This window comes from Phocoena phocoena, chromosome 2, assembly GCF_963924675.1.
Source record: "Phocoena phocoena chromosome 2, mPhoPho1.1, whole genome shotgun sequence".
Taxonomy (NCBI): Eukaryota; Metazoa; Chordata; class Mammalia; order Artiodactyla; family Phocoenidae; genus Phocoena; species Phocoena phocoena.
In genome coordinates, this window is record NC_089220.1 from 159,972,120 (window position 1) to 159,987,948 (window position 15,829).

The 15,829-nt window shown below is 38.4% G+C and overlaps 1 protein-coding gene and 1 pseudogene across 8 annotated transcripts in view; one reads left to right on the forward strand and one right to left on the reverse strand.

Moving 5' to 3' along the window:
• PARD3 (par-3 family cell polarity regulator) overlaps positions 1 to 15,829 on the forward strand; it is a 630,692-nt gene that overhangs the window by 195,837 nt on the left and 419,026 nt on the right. The window lies entirely within an intron of this gene.
• On the reverse strand, positions 14,571 to 15,060 carry LOC136119162 (deoxyuridine 5'-triphosphate nucleotidohydrolase, mitochondrial-like; annotated as a pseudogene).

Here is a 15,829-nt window from a genome sequence, read left to right on the forward strand (position 1 = left end):
TTTGCATTCTCTCACTAAATATGGAGTCCTGTATTATTTTTCCTGTTAGCGAACTTAAAAACAAAACAACAAATATTGTTGTTTACCTAAGGAGCTAACTTTATACCAGTGATGCACATCAAATTGGCCCAAATATGAATTCGTACATTAAACAAGAGAGTAATTTCACAACCCAGTGTTCCAAGAAGTTGAACTGATGGTTCAGTTTTGCTAGGGACATTAGCATTCTTAGTTGAATCAGTCATTACTTTCTCCAACAAAAGTTTCCATTCCATCTGTTCTTTTGGTTTATTATTCTTCGGTGTGTCATTTACTTTATTTCCCAAATATATAGGGTTCTTGCTTTGTCATTTAAAATTATTGCTAGTTTTGCTACCTTTTGCTGAAGAGGAAGGCTTGTAACTGTTTACGTTTTATAGTAGCTGATTTATAATGTGAATGCTACCTCGCAGGGTTATAAAGACCAAATGAATTGTATACGTAACAGGCTTGGAGCAATGCTTAGCCTATACCGAGTGCAGTATTAATGTTAGCTGTTCACATCATCATCATCATTAATCTAAAAGCCAACGACTCCTGGGTCCCACGTGGCAGCCGAGCTTTGCCAACTCAGTTTGCTCACTGAGGCGTGAGGATAAAAAAATTAAAACCTACTTCTGTGCTACCTTTCATAGAATCCCAGAATTGAACATTTTACTATCTAAAGAGGGGTGCTAATTTTAATTCACATTCACCTAGCTGTAAGAATAAGTTACTATGCCCCTGTCACAGTTTGGAACTTAATAACCGATTGGAGTTTTGGGTGGAAACAAAAGCAGTCCCTCACATATTAATTTTTCCTGAATAGTCCCTTGTAGCCCATCTTCACCACTGAGAAGGAAAACATTGCTAAGCACTGTGGTAAACCAACAGAGTTGTTTATAAAATAACTCAAACAACAGGTAAAATTTTGAGTATATTTTTGAGAGTTTTGGCTAAAACTAGGAGAGGAAGCAACTTTTGGAATTCAAGTATGAAGATTCTTAAAGGATTAGATACATGTGTGTTGTTTTTCTATTTTTAGAAAATTTCATCTGAGTCTATTTTTTGTGTCTGCTTGAGGAAAGCAAAAATATGTATTGGTGGCACTGGAATCACCTGTTCCTATTTTTATTTTAGCAAGATGTAAAATCTTTAATAATGGTATGGAAAATATCTATAATCTCACCTATTGTTTCTAGTTGTCTGAGTAGAAAGGGAAGGCTTGCTTAATCAATGGTCAGTTAATCCTCATTCATTCAGGTATGGATGAACTTAATTTCACCATTTTTTCTGATATTATAATTTTTCTAAAAGTTTTGGTAGCATTTAGTGATGGTGACTTGTTAAAAAATTACTGTCACTTATAATGCAGTATTATATAACATTGCGTATTTATTTTGAGTCAGTTTCTCCCTCATGATTTGAAAATCAAAACTAAATTCAACATCTGTGTGAGTTTTCTTGTGGTATAAGATCAGCACCCCCCCCCACCCCCATTCTTCTGTAAAATGATTTTCCAGTTTCTCTGTAGTTTCCATATGCTGGTGTTTAAAACTTAATGCAGTAAAGCTTTTCTTATTTTGCACTTGGCTAACGTTGTGTTACTGTCTTTGCTTGCTCAGAAGAGCTCTGGGAATGATTTGGTTATACCTTAGATTGTTATTTATAGAATACCGTTTATCTGGCATTTAAAAAGTTTTCATATATTTTTAGATAGTATGAAAAGTAGTATGATGAGTTTAGCTTTGAATATTAATACCTGTTAATTATTAATCATCCTAAGGAATGATTCTTTGTTTTTGGAAGGCTTTATTAATGTTTTTAATCTGGAGGTAATAGGACACACTGTAAATGTAATTGCCTGTGTCAGTTGAAGTATTTCATATGCAACACTATTAGAAATAAAAGTTCGGAAGGGAATTGGGCAATTGACATTTGAGTGCGTCCTTCCTACAGCTGAGGGAATTGAAGTTCAGAGAGGTTAATTGCCCGAAGTCAAACAGCGAGCAGGTTCTGGAACAGGATTTTAGCATCTGACTCCAGTGTCTCTGTTCTTTAACTTGCAAATTGCTGCATCTGGGAAGAGCACAGTGGGTTACCCTTGGCTCTGCCGCCCCTTAGCTGTATGTCTCTGTTATTATATTATTAATTATGTTATTATTCTTATTCTTAGACCTCAGAGTTTTATTATTTATGAAAATGTCAGAGGCTTTTTGAAAAATAAAATCCCCTTTATTTCTTTAAAATTTTAAAAATATGATTTATGTTTTCTGGTGTAATTATCAGAGAAACAAGTTTTCTTTTTTATTGTATGGACACTTTCAAATTGAACAAGGTTTTGATTCATAACAAAAGTATTTAAAATCATAATGAGTTAAAACTTCTTCATAGGTGTCTCTTTTGCCAGTAATGAATGACAAGATTCCTACAACACTGGTTGACTATAAAAAAAAAAGTGTGATCATCGTGGTGGAGAAGGTCATTCACATCTGTAATACTAACTCCAGCTGGGTGAATTTTGATTTCACTTTTCCGTCCAGTGATAGTCCCAGCCAGGATAAAATGCAGGTTTTTTTGGAAGGTAGTTCCTGAAACTCCTCTATTCAGTAGGAAGCATCGATAACAGATTGGAAGGTTGGTCCTGGTGGTGACCGATGGAGCCTGGAAGGGACGGCTGAGGGATGGTGTCTCTTTGATGGCTCCGCTGGAAGAGAAGCGCAGAGTGAACGGAAGACAGTTGGTTTCCCTCCCTCTTAGCCCACCTATCCATACTTCTGCGACAGGCAGAACTCGATTATACTTTGTAGTAAACTAATGGTGCTTGCTAGCTAGCCCCTCAACAATGACACATATCACACCATCTGAGGACAGATGGCTGGAGCATAAATCTGGAAATGTCAAGTCTATTGTGCAAGGCTTCTTGGTAAAATATGGATAGCTTAGTGTCCAGCTGTAACTGCTGGTTTCTGCTCTTCCTGTGTTTATCTTATTGTTTAAACGAATAATGCTCTTACTACTTTAAAAGCCACTGGAAATGTTAAAATTAGATTAAATTGTCAAAGTACATAACTGATGTTTGCATCTCTGTGTATTTGTGTTAATGGACGATTGGAAGTAGTACTCCATGGATGAATTTAGCCTCTGAATGTTTGAAATTCTGACCAGACCAGTTGTTTAATGTTAAGTCAAATCAGTGTAAAAAGAAAATGTCAAAGGACACAGTCTTCTTAAGGTTTAAAACTGTTTCAGAAATGATTTGGTGATTTAAGTTTTCATAATACTCGTTACACCCAAGCAAACATTCCTACATATGTACACACCCATATTTAGTTACTGTTTTAATTTAAAATGGTCTCAATTCTTTACCACTATTTTTAAAACGAGTGCTTGTCTGTATTGACATGGTGTTTTGAATTTTTTTTAGTAGATTAGTACTTTGTTTTCAGAACACATACTAAATCAGTTCATGGTGTAGCAGGAGTACCTTACAGACCCTGATATTCACACTCTGTTGAATATCTTTTTTCTCTGTTGCACGTTAACTGGCAGCCCTGTTTCCAGGGAAGGTTGGATCGGCAAGATTCTTGTTTTCTTTGCGTGGGGCACTGTACTAACAGCTATAAATTGCATTTCCTGATAGTTTCCTGTGTAGCAATCTTTCTTAACTAGTCTATACTGCTCTTTATTTCCAAGTCTTTACGGAGGAAGTGACTATAAATAGAGAAGTTAAATTTTATCCTAAAATACATTTTAAAAAAGCACCCGGAAAGTATCTGAACAGTTCTAGATTTTTTTACAAAAAAGTTTACCCCTTAAAATAGTACAAAAAAGAGTTTTAATAATAACATTTAAAGACATGTTCGTGTCTTAGAGCAATATTGGCTTTACAGCCGTCAGATCAGCATCTTGTGTGGTGTTTGGCCGGATGCATGACGGACGTACCAATTGCAAAAACTCTTGGATTAATTTGGTTAATTAGTATCTAGATAGAACACTATAAATGAACTACTGTGGGACTTCTGTGTGATACTTTCCACTGCAAAAGCAAAAACGCATGTAGGAAAAAGAAAACACACAACTCATGTTTAAAGCCTGTTTTTTTCTTTGTTTTGATATTACACAAGTAAATTTTGCCTTATGATCCATTCTGCACCACTTTCTCTACCATTTTGGGTCAGATGTTCTCACTGCATTTCCTGAATAACGTATTTACCATACATTTTACTCATTACCCCCCCTGAGTTTACATCTTGTCTCCCCCAGGATATCTTTGCACTTGCCTGTCAGAAGGGCCAACTCGTGACCCTGACCTGGTTTTTAAGGATTTTAATCTGTGGAATTAGTCACAATCTGTGTTTTGTTCTAAGATTAAGCCTCTTTGTAGATGCTTATAATGACCTGTATAGAAATGTCCCTCAGGGGTGCTTCATGTTACATTCACATCATTTTCAAGAATGCACAGCTCTATCTGTCAATCTCTGAAAAAAAATAGTTCAAAACTTTCTGCAAAGTAGAAAATTTCATTCTGCGCTATGGCATTGACAGGGCTGGGCGTTGTTCCTTACCCACACGGCAGGGGGTTGTTGACTGAGCCTTGAAATCCACCCCCCACCCCCATAGTAAGAAGAGCTCCCTCCCTGCTTTATCCTTGGGGTGACCCCAGGATGGATGTTGGATTGTCAACGGTCAGTTCATTGGACTTTGTTTAATCATTGAAAAATCAAGGTTGGTATTTTCCTTTTGATAAAGTGGAAAAAATAGTTGAATCATGACTTTTATTTTTATTTTATTTTTTGCCATTTAGACAATGGGACAAGTTAGGAAAAGCCAATTATCATGATAATTTGAATCCTGCATTTTTCGAAGTTTGTCTCCCCACACCAAACCGGGTGATCTAATTAGTGTGAGCTGACACACTTAAAGAAGGGGACCATTGTCCTTTCGTGTTTGAAAGTGAAGGTCATCCATAATTACCTGAGGCAGAGGTTCCCAGGTGTACTAGGCATCAAAATCACTTTCTAAAAACTCAGATTTTAAGAATCGGGAATAAACTAATTACAACACAGAAGTTGTTAAAGAGCAAGTTGTTTATTGAGTTAAGAAAAATGGGATTAAATCTTTCAATGTTATGTCTTCTATCTGGCCATATGGTCTTCAATAGTGACCAGATGAAGAACTGTCTTGATGTAATTAAACTAGCTCTCATAATTGGGTATAATTGGACAATAAATTATCTTGGGTTTCTGGCCAGCAATTAATATCACTAATGGTCTAAATTTATTTTAATGCTATTCATTTGACAGACAGTATTGCTTAATAATACTGAGTGGGCTGGAGAGCCAGTTTCCTGAACTTAATCCTGGCTCATCAAGTTAATAGTTCTGTGCATTTGGGCAAGTTACTTGGCTTTTCTGGACCTCAGTTGACCTGTCTCTAAATTGGGGATAAGAGATGTACCTACCTCATAACCTTGTTGTAAGAAATGAATGAATTACAGTGAGCATTTGAGAAGTGTTGGTTGTTTTTATTCCACCAATAAATGAAAAATTATCATATTAATGGCTTGCAACTGTAGACTGAGATAATAAAACGTGTTTATCTATTCTCACAGGACATGAGCATCCCAAATATCTACTCAACCTATATGCATATAATAGAAAAGCCACTCAGGAGAGAGTGAAACAATAGAGAATCTGTACTTTGCACAATCACATATCCTAAAATAGCGTGTGAGGTTTTGTTAATTATGTAACTCAATAATGTTATGAGGGACCCAGCTCTTTCTTTTCTGTCATCCTCAACGTCTAGGCTGGTTCTTCCCAGAATCGCAAAAGCACTGTAGTGGCTCCATCCCACACATTCCAGCAACGTGAGTTCAAAATCCATCCCCAAAGCCCTAGGAAGACTTGATCTGCTGACCTGTGGGCTAGAATTGAGTTCTTTGTGCTTCCCTAAGCAAATCCTGAAAATGAAATCAAATGACAAGAAGTCACATAGCCAATCAGAAACAAATAGATACTGAAAAAATTGGGGTTCGGTTAGTGATGAAGGAGTTTGGCAAGGATATTGAGTAACTAACGTTGTAGCATTTATTTATTATTATTATTTTTGCGGTACGCGGGCCTCTCTCACTGCTGTGGCCTCTCCCGTTGCGGAGCACAGGCTCCGGACGCGCAGGCTCAGCGGCCCCAGCTCACGGGCCCAGCCGCTCCGCGGCATGTGGGATCTTCCCAGACCGGGGCACGAACCCATGTCCCCTGCATCGGCAGGCGGACTCTCAACCACTGCGCCACCAGGGAAGCCCCTGTAGCATTTATTTTTATATTTTAAATAGATAAATAACATTTATTTATGTATGAATATAAAGGCTAACATTTGGGTGTATGCAGCCTACCTACCAGAGGATGAATTAATTGTCATATATATAATTTCTCCTTATAAACTATTAACATCATTTCATGGATAAAGAAGGTCAGTAGTCCAAGATGACGGATCCTTCAGGGTGAGGATCAGCTGACAGATACATGGTCCTCTGAAGTTTAAGCTCTTTCCATTATAAAGTGCAATTTCTTATTCCTTTTGGGCATCAGGATATTACATGATGCTCTTAATCTTACCTTATTGTAATGCTGATTTACCTTATTTTTGGAGACAGGTATGACTTTTATGTATATACAGACTCCGTATACAAGACACAGTGTTCGATATTCTCATATTAGCACAATTTTTCCTAATGAATTGACTGTTTTATTAAATAGAAATTGGATGTAGAATTTGTGAAATGCCTCATAATATCTTATGGAGTAATATGTTAAGTGCTTCTGTTGAGCCCTGTGGCTCCAGCAACTCATTCTAAAGCACGTGTTTTAAACTCTAATTTTCAAGATGTTGAAAACCCCCAAAGAGTCATTGTTGTCTATCCTTAACATATTACAGTATTAAGTTTATAATCTGGGTAACTAAAAGAATGGTGATACAAAATATGCTTGTATTTAGAAGGTTGAATGATTGCAGTGTCATGGTTAGTATAGAGTAGAATTAACTGGTGTTCACGGAACTAGAAAGATGCATTAGTTTAAGTTAAACAATGATTCATTTGGTTGAAATTGTTTACGTTCTGCTTGGTTTCGCAAAATGGTTTTAACAGTTATAGAAACGATAGACTTAAAAAAAAAAAACTTAAATGGTAATCCTCCCTTAAAATTTCTGATAAGAAACTTGGAAGATGGAAAACCGAAATGGACCTAGAGAGTAAGCAAGTGGTCCTGGTTGCCTGTCCTCGGAGCAGAGATGCAGTGAGCTCCACCAATGGTCCTAAGTGCGCTTCACCGATTACTAGGCTGTCTGATGGGAGGATGACATTTCAGCATGGCCTCCACCCTGTACCTGGTTTTAATGAATATGATTTTGGATAAGGAAAAGTAGAAATTGAAACTGAGAAATCTGATGACACTGGTGCGAAATTAGAGGAAAAATGCAAAGCAGTTGGTAAACTTTTAGCAAGATAAGATTCCCGTCATTTCACCTTTGTAATTGCCATAGTGAATGAAGATTAAGGCTGGAGTAATTCAACGCCCGCAACACAAAATGTTTGGGATGGTGGTAAAGGCGATATCTCGTTCTCATTCCTCCTCCCACCTCACCGCCCCCCAAGATTGGAGGCAGAGTGTAATTTGCATCAGAAATTTGGAGTAATCAAGAATATTTCCTGGTCCCTGCCCCTTTCTCAGGATCGGAACCTCAGCTGTTGCTCTCTTAATGTTGAATAGCAGTGCCACCTATTTTTACCACAAGAATTTTTTTTTTTTTTTTCTTTAAAACTTTACCCCAAATAGTGGTTTGACAGAGTCCTAACTTGAGTACATGCCCAGAGGGAAAGGATAGAGACTAATTTGACCTCAAATTCTGTTGTTTTGCATGAAAAAGCTGAGTTTGTTGCAAATGCCTCAACACATCCAAAGAGGGCTGACACTTTGTTCCCCTTGCTGTCCTTTGGAACTCATGAAAATGTGATTAAAATTTAATACCATTGTCTCAAAAGAAAAAGGAGTAAAAAGAACTTGGGCATGCGTGCTTTCTGCCGTTCCCTAACCACTCCCCCACCCCCAAACCAGATTGCAGGGTTCTGGCCCCATTCTTGAAAGGCTTTGTCTCCCTGGAAGTTTTAAAATAAAGTTCTTGCATCTGTTGACACTGACTTTCAAACATAGGAATTGTTTTCTAATGCTAGAGCCATGTATCAAAAAAATTTTTTTATCCCTTATCTTTGACCAGATATCTGGCGTGTTCTGGAAAATTTTTGGTACACCCCTTAGAGAGTTGCTTATTAATTGTTTTGCAGCTTACAAAAGCACTCGGCTGTGTTGAGACTGACAGTATAATTTACACACATACACTGACAAACATTTATATTTGACAGAATAAATTGTACAGTCAAATGTTCATTGACTTTGTTATTTTAAAGCATTTTCTAATTGAAGTATATCTCTGGTTAATGCTATACTGTCTAGTAAAGTAAATTTACTGTATCTTGTGATGTTACATACTTAAGTATACCCTGGTATACCTAGGACAGGGCTGTTTTGTACCCATAAATAGCAAAATATTGTCCTCACTGATTCATGGATTAAAAGGATAAATGTTAAAAAAAAATGCATTAGAAGGGGGAAACCAAAGAAATGAATGTATTTCCATTTAGTAGATCCTTTTGGTTTTCTGTGACATTGTACTAGGCTTGTGTCCTTTCTTCATTATCAAGTCCTATGCATGTAACAACCCCTTAAACTCTTTAAGCATTAGAATTAATATATATAAAAGTATTTGCTTTTGATAAGTATCTGTGGTATCATTAACTTTTTCTGCATGGCCTAGATTTGAACAACAGTTGTTCTGGGTTTGAGAAATATTACTGCTATATGCCAATACCCCAGTATAGAAGCACATGGAAAAAAATATTCAGGATATAGTAAAGTCAGCCTTCTAAAGGTTTGTAAAAAATCTCCCCAAATTCTGTTTTGGACTCTGATTCTTCTTCACGAAATCATGGTTAGTTATGGTTTCTCATGTTTAAGTCTTAGAAATTAAGCAGTTTCTTTTGCCTGGGAAGCCAGACGTTTACCACTATTTTTAATTACTCAGTAGGACATACTAGATTTCATCATGCACGTAATTAAGGCACATGACCTATGTCAACTTTTAATTCAAACTTTTAAAATCCTTTACTTTGTAAAAGATACTTTGTTAAATAAGAAAACTCTCTTCACGGACTCATTTTAAATGCCTGTTTCTATACAACATGAAGGATCTCAGTTCAGCTCCCAGGATCATCTTAAATACACCCATTGTGTTCTTCCTCAGTTTGACAAGCGGTAGAAGCCTCTCAAGTGCGTTTTTGTTGTTATAATCACTTCTGTTCTCATCAGTAAGTAAGGTCAGGTTATATTGCTGTCCTGGGAGTCGTCCTTTTCACCAGTTATTGCGTGTCTTTCTGTTTGGTGAGTAAGTCTTTTTATTAAACTGTGGAATAATGATTTACAGGGGAAATTGTGACATTGAGGAGTGGGCATTCACTTTAAGGAATCTTGACTTGCTGGGATGTTAAAAAGGTAGCAATCTTGTTTTCTCTTTCATTGGTATGTGTCTATTCTGACTGGTAACTATTGCAACTCAGGTAGAATTTACAACTCAGTGTTTCACTGTTCTTTTAGAAAGTGTTGTGAAAGCTCCAGACGCTTACAGTTTAAAATAAAATTGGGCTTAAAAAACATCTCTGGCTAATTCTGTAGAGTTTATGACACGTGGCTAAAAATGCGTGGGTACTTAGCAGTTACAGATAAGAGGGCAAGACCCCTAAGCCGTGGGTTATAGAAAATCGTAACGAGTTTGTACCAATTAGCCTACAAGCCTTTTTATCTTAGATCATTTGAAAATACTACTTTGTCAATAAGATCGGTTCAGTCAGATTGAGCTCTGGTAAGCGGTGCACAATTAGCTGAAGTAAAAAGTAAAAAGCAGAGTGTGGCACCAGCACTAAGAGGACATGTGGACCAAGGACAGAAGAAGGACAAGAGGGAGTGCTTTGGCATAGCGTCTCCAGGAAACTTAAGACTTTGAAAAAAAAGAAAAGTCTTTTAATCCTTTACGAGTTGTTTATCTCAGGGAGAAGGAATAGAAAATGTGTGGGTTTGGAAGCAGCATTTAATTGATCAGTGGTTCCATGTAACTGGAATAGAAGCTAAGTGTGTATACTTGGGGTGAGCGGACATCGTGGAAGGGAAGCTGTCTTTGCAGTAGGTAGCTTTACACTCTTGCAGATTTCATATTATAGAGTCAAGGGACCGTCCAAAAGAAGGTAGGACTCATTTCTAAGTTACTTAGAACCTGACACTTTGAGGAAATGAGTTCGTAGGCACGATAAATATTTTATCGGTTGTTCTAAAGATCAAGGCAATGATGATAGTTTACAATGTGATTCTTGCCTATAATTCCATATGGCTGATAAAATGAAGCAGAATTTCTGTTAAGAACTATAGCTACCAAAAACTTTGTAACAGCACGCACTCAAATTGGTTTTGGAATAAGCAAGTCATAAATGCGCCTCTGATGTGGCCGTGATAGATCATTTGGGCTGTAGCAATGAGGGATATAATGACTCACTTTTGAGCCATACTTTTGAGCAAAGAGATGTGCAACCCATGTGTCAGTAAGTAAGTAGGAGCTGAGAAATGTGTCCCTACAGGGAGGTGTGTTTGAAAGGTCTTACTTTGTCCAAATCTATTATATACGGCCAGTAATACCACAGTTGTCTGCATCTTTCTTTGATTGAGAAATAGTCTTGGCATAATAATAATGATGATGATAATAATAATAATTATATCATGCCTTTTGTATTTTCTAGGTATTCTGATTGGTAATTATTTTCTATGCATGTACTATATTCTACATGATGTGCTGGGCGCCAAGGATATAAAATTGAATAAAGCACAATTCCTACTTTTCAAGTAGCTGAGTAATTCTCGTCTATTTTCTTCCCCAAACTATTCAGAGATAAAATCACATTCTAGTGATAACAGTGACCTACTGTTTGGTGATTGATATTCCTCTGTCCCGGGTGAACCAATGGGTCCATTGAGCATTGCTGTGATACTGGCTGAGAAAGTTAAACCCACTATTATACCTTCCTTTATCACCCGTGCCTGCTGGTAGGATGGGGTCAGGTACATGTATATGTTCAGAAAGTTTTTGTATAAAATACAGACAATCTATGAACCAGAAATATCCTTGTCTAGATATTTTCGGGTGGGACATAGAAAAGTGAAGGGCTGTGGGTTAGTAGAAGGGAAAGAGTGTGTTGGGGAGGCTTAGTTATCGCCCTTGAAGTCCATGATTGGAACAGGTATGGACAGAAAAAGCCCAAACATTTTAACTTTGTTCATCTAAATGATCTTAAGCCAAGGGATTGAAGAGCGGTAGCACAGTTACATATGTTAAACCTTTATTACACATAGGATGTGAGGCTGTATTCAGTTGAGTTTCTTGATGTTCCACGTAACAAGAACCAAGTGAAGTTAGTGTAAGAAGAATGAAGTTGGGATGGTACCAGAGGGGTTCTTCATAACCTCAACCAGCACAAGAACAGGAACAGGGTCTAAAACGGCATTAGGAACAACACCAAGAGTCCCGCTTCTCAAGACGTGAATTCTTGCTTGCTTCTGGATTTCTGCCTTATTCTTCCTCCCCTAGAGCAGCTTTCTTTGCCCCTCTGTTTCCATGTTATAATTTGTCTGTCTCACATCCCTAAATGTGCCTTACGATAGTCCCAGCCTCCTTCAGTCTTTCAGTCCCACTTGCAAGTTCCTTGGGGAGATAGTGCAGTTGGTCCAGTTTGGATCAAAAGTCCAACTCTGATCTCATCAGTGTGGCTGGAAGGGGAGGGCGCAGGTGCAGTGATGGTGGCAGTGGCCGTGGGGTTGAAGTAGAACCACTCAGAACACCTGTGTTTACCAGGCGCCCACCCCTTTGGATGGGTGGTAGGAAGGTAGGTGTGCGGGTGAGTGGAGGTGTTTCTCAGAAAATGGGGGATGGCACTGATTTTGGGCATAGTGGCCTTACACGATACCTATGATTACAAAAAAGCTAAAACATCCTGAGGATATTAGAAAAAAATAAGGATAGTAGAATAATAATGCAAGATAAGCGTTCAGGCATGTATTTGGTACAAGGCTTTCTAACAGTTAAAGCAAAACTTAAAGTATTCATTATTCTTTGATCCTGTAACTTTGTTTTGTTCCTCAGTTATTTTGACTTATTTTTTTCCTAGGAGATCCTTTTCCCATACATGCAATATACAAGATTTTGTCTTTAATTGAATTTTAAAAATGTAAGTAAAACTTCCCAACATTTTCTTCAAGTAGAATAGTGGCGGTATCATTCTATTTCAATGGATTGGGACCACAGTCCATGTCTTGAAAGCTAACATTTGAATTACTGTTCTTAAAAGACTGCATCTATTTATCCATTTTCAACCAGTTAATAGGCCCTCAAATATTGTACTCGGTGCCATTGAAATATCTTACTATTAGTTTTCTAGATTGTTCCCCATGAGTTAATGATTTTGGCTATTTTTCTCATTGTGAAAGATGAAAGAGTCAGTGTAGTCTTGATAAAAATATATCAGTTCCTACTGTTAAAAGTTTTTTGTCCCAGTCTTAAAGCTCAGGACTTAAAAAGTGGCCCCAGTTCTGTGGGATCCTGATACCTTATGAAAGGCTGTTGAGTTGTCATTGATTAACTTGGTATATTAAGTTTCTTTCAGTTTATATTAAAATTCTTTTTTAACTATGGGGATTACTCTGCTTAGAAAGTAAAGTCTTTAAATGATGAAGCATTTATGTTCTTCTTTTTCGATGACTTAAGAAGAAAGCTTGACTTTAAGCCATGTGCCAGACACTCTAACTTTTCCTATTGTTTAAAAAAGGCCGGCATTAAAAAGTTAGTACAAAGAAAGAACCTAAGCTACCTCTCTTCAGAATTTTTCACATTCTTAGCTCACTGAAAGCATTTGTCAGCACCTCATCACTAACATGGAGTATAACTTAATGACGCACAAAGTTTAAAACCTCATATTCAGTTAGAAGACCTATTAGTTTTGAAAGCAGTAAAGAATAATTGGCAGTTACTGAATTTTAAATAGGATCTACGTGTTGTATTTTTGGTTTAGAGTGCGTATAGCATTTTGTGTTATGCTGTGAAACTTGATGTTTCACGTCAAGTTGTAACCTAAAGTCTCTTCCTGATTTTAATGTGGAATATTTCCTCCCTTTAATTGCTAACATGGTTTTCAAATATTTACGCATGGTTTTTAAAGTGCTAACTGGCACTAGAATAGTTGATGGATGGTAAACTGTTGGAATCAACATTAACTTAAAGCACATCCATAGTAAATTTTTGTATCCTGGCCTGCTGGCATTTGTGCATTAAATGCACCGTAGCCTAGCAGTAAAATACATAAAACGGCAGTACGCAGTTTCAGATTTTATCTCTCCAGAGCCTCAGATGCCAGCCACTGGGTATGCTTCGGCAGAGTTTGATGGAGTCTTTTGTAGAATTGTAAATGTTACGGTGAGGGTCTTATGTTTTTGAACGGAACAGTGCCTGTTTACGTGTTACAACTCATTTGGTTCAGTGGGGGGGTTTTAAAAAAATCACCTTTCTTCTAAAACCCAAATACGTGATTAACGTAATCTTTCACGTCTCACTCTTGCTTTTTGTTTCATGCTTGTATTTCTTCGCAGATTTTCTCCCATTGTCATTAGCGTGTTCCATAAAAACATGCGTCCCGGCAGATCGAATGTGTTCCACTGAGCCAGGCATCCTGCCCCCTCATCTGCTCATCTTCCCTTACCTTTCTGTAGTTTCCCTGAGAATTTGCTATTCATCCAATACACCATTTTTGCAATTATTCTACTGTTCAGAGACATTTAGACAAAGGCCTTTTCTCCTCTGAATGCAGAACCTGGCCGGGAACTCCAGTCCCCACACCGTTTTCCTGTGTGGCCCCTGGGGATCCGCTCTGGGGACTCGGGTTCAGGGGACCGGAGAGGAGGCCTGGGGTTCCCTTGTCAACTGCGTCTGTGCGGGTTCTGACCCAGGAACCCTGTCTGGCGACCACTGTGGCTTGTGGTGAGTTACTTCGCAGCTCTGAACCTGGCTGCTGAGGACAGGGGTTGTTGAGTGGTGATTTGCTGCCATTCTCCGAAGTCTTCGCTAGCACGTGGTGAAGTCTGATGACAGTACCTCCCAAGTGTCATTGTCTTGTTGGATTATGTCGCATCGTTTATGGAGCATCAAGTGTGTGAAGCGCTGCTTTATGTAAGGGTATGGTCACTTCAGTCAGCACTGACGTAACATTTCAGTAGGTTTTCCCGTTATATTCTAATAATGGTTATTTTGACACCTTAAAGGCTTTCTCAGTCCATTTACTGAAGTTCCCTTAAAGCTTTACGTCAGTCGTATGCAAGAGTTAAAATGTCTTTTCTTGGCATAAAGTTTTAATTATTTTCAGTGGAACCAAAACCTCCTGAACCTCTGTCAGCATCATCTAAAACTTGAACTTCTTCTATTTCTGGGTAAAAAATCCATTCACAAATGAGCTGTGCAATTCCATCACCCTTTTTGACTTCGGACTTTGCCAAAATCAAACAGTAGAACACCAACATTCCCTCTGTAATCTTCAGCTATGACACCAGCCCCTACATCTATGAAGTATTTTGCAGCCAAACCAGAATGTGGAGCTAGTCTCCCATAGCACCCAGAAGGAAGAGCTATCTGAATGTCGGTTTTCACAAAGGCTTTCTCCATAGGTGGTAGTATGTAATCATAGGTGCTGTACAGGTCATAGCCCACGGCACGTGCATACCCCTTGGTCCAGGTGGTGGTGTGCTTCGAGAGCCGGACAAGGTGGAGCTGCATGCTGCCCTCCCCCGCAGGCCGGGCCCACTTGCTGGGGGAGATGACTTGTGCCTCTTGAGAGAAGGGCATGGCAGGGCAGAACGTGAGCCCAAGAGGGAGCGGGGGGACAAGAGAGAGAGAGCAGGGTGAGACCAGCACACTAAACTTGTTTTTTAACTTAGAGTTAAAAGAGCAAAGCAACATTTTCTCGTATCTGAGTTGGAAGAAAATCCTAATTATCTCTAAATATGGAATGATTGTAAAATATGTAAGCCCCAAGTTGGGACACTTGTTTTTTTTAAGTTTTATATATATATATATATATATATATATATATATATATATATATATATATATTAAGGGAAAGGTTCAGTTTCTCTCTGGTTCAATACATAAAGATGGAGAGCATTCAGCCATGATGTTCGTGTCACATGGTGGCGTGAAGGGACCATATCTTCCTGGATGTGCATCTGCGCATCCAGCCATAGCACTTACAGGTGCTCCAGCTTTTTCTTAAGGAATCGACAAATGAATCATGACTCATTTCACACAACTTGTGGGATTTCCTTTTAACTAAGTTGGCTTAGACGTGAGAAAGTCCAGCAAGGTTCTCGCCTTATTATCAGGTCATTGGCGATTCTGATTGAAAACGGGGTGACTCTTACTGACGGGAGTGGACCTCTGTCTGGCGGATGGTACCCCTCCTCGAGCTGTCTGGACATGGTCATCCAGAAGAAGCAGAAGTGTGTGCTGGCTCAGATGTTTGCGCTGTCCAGTCTCTGATGCTAGGACCTTCTCACAGGGAGGTCAGAGAACCACAGTAGATTCCCACATGGAGGAGATGAGTGGAAGAACATGA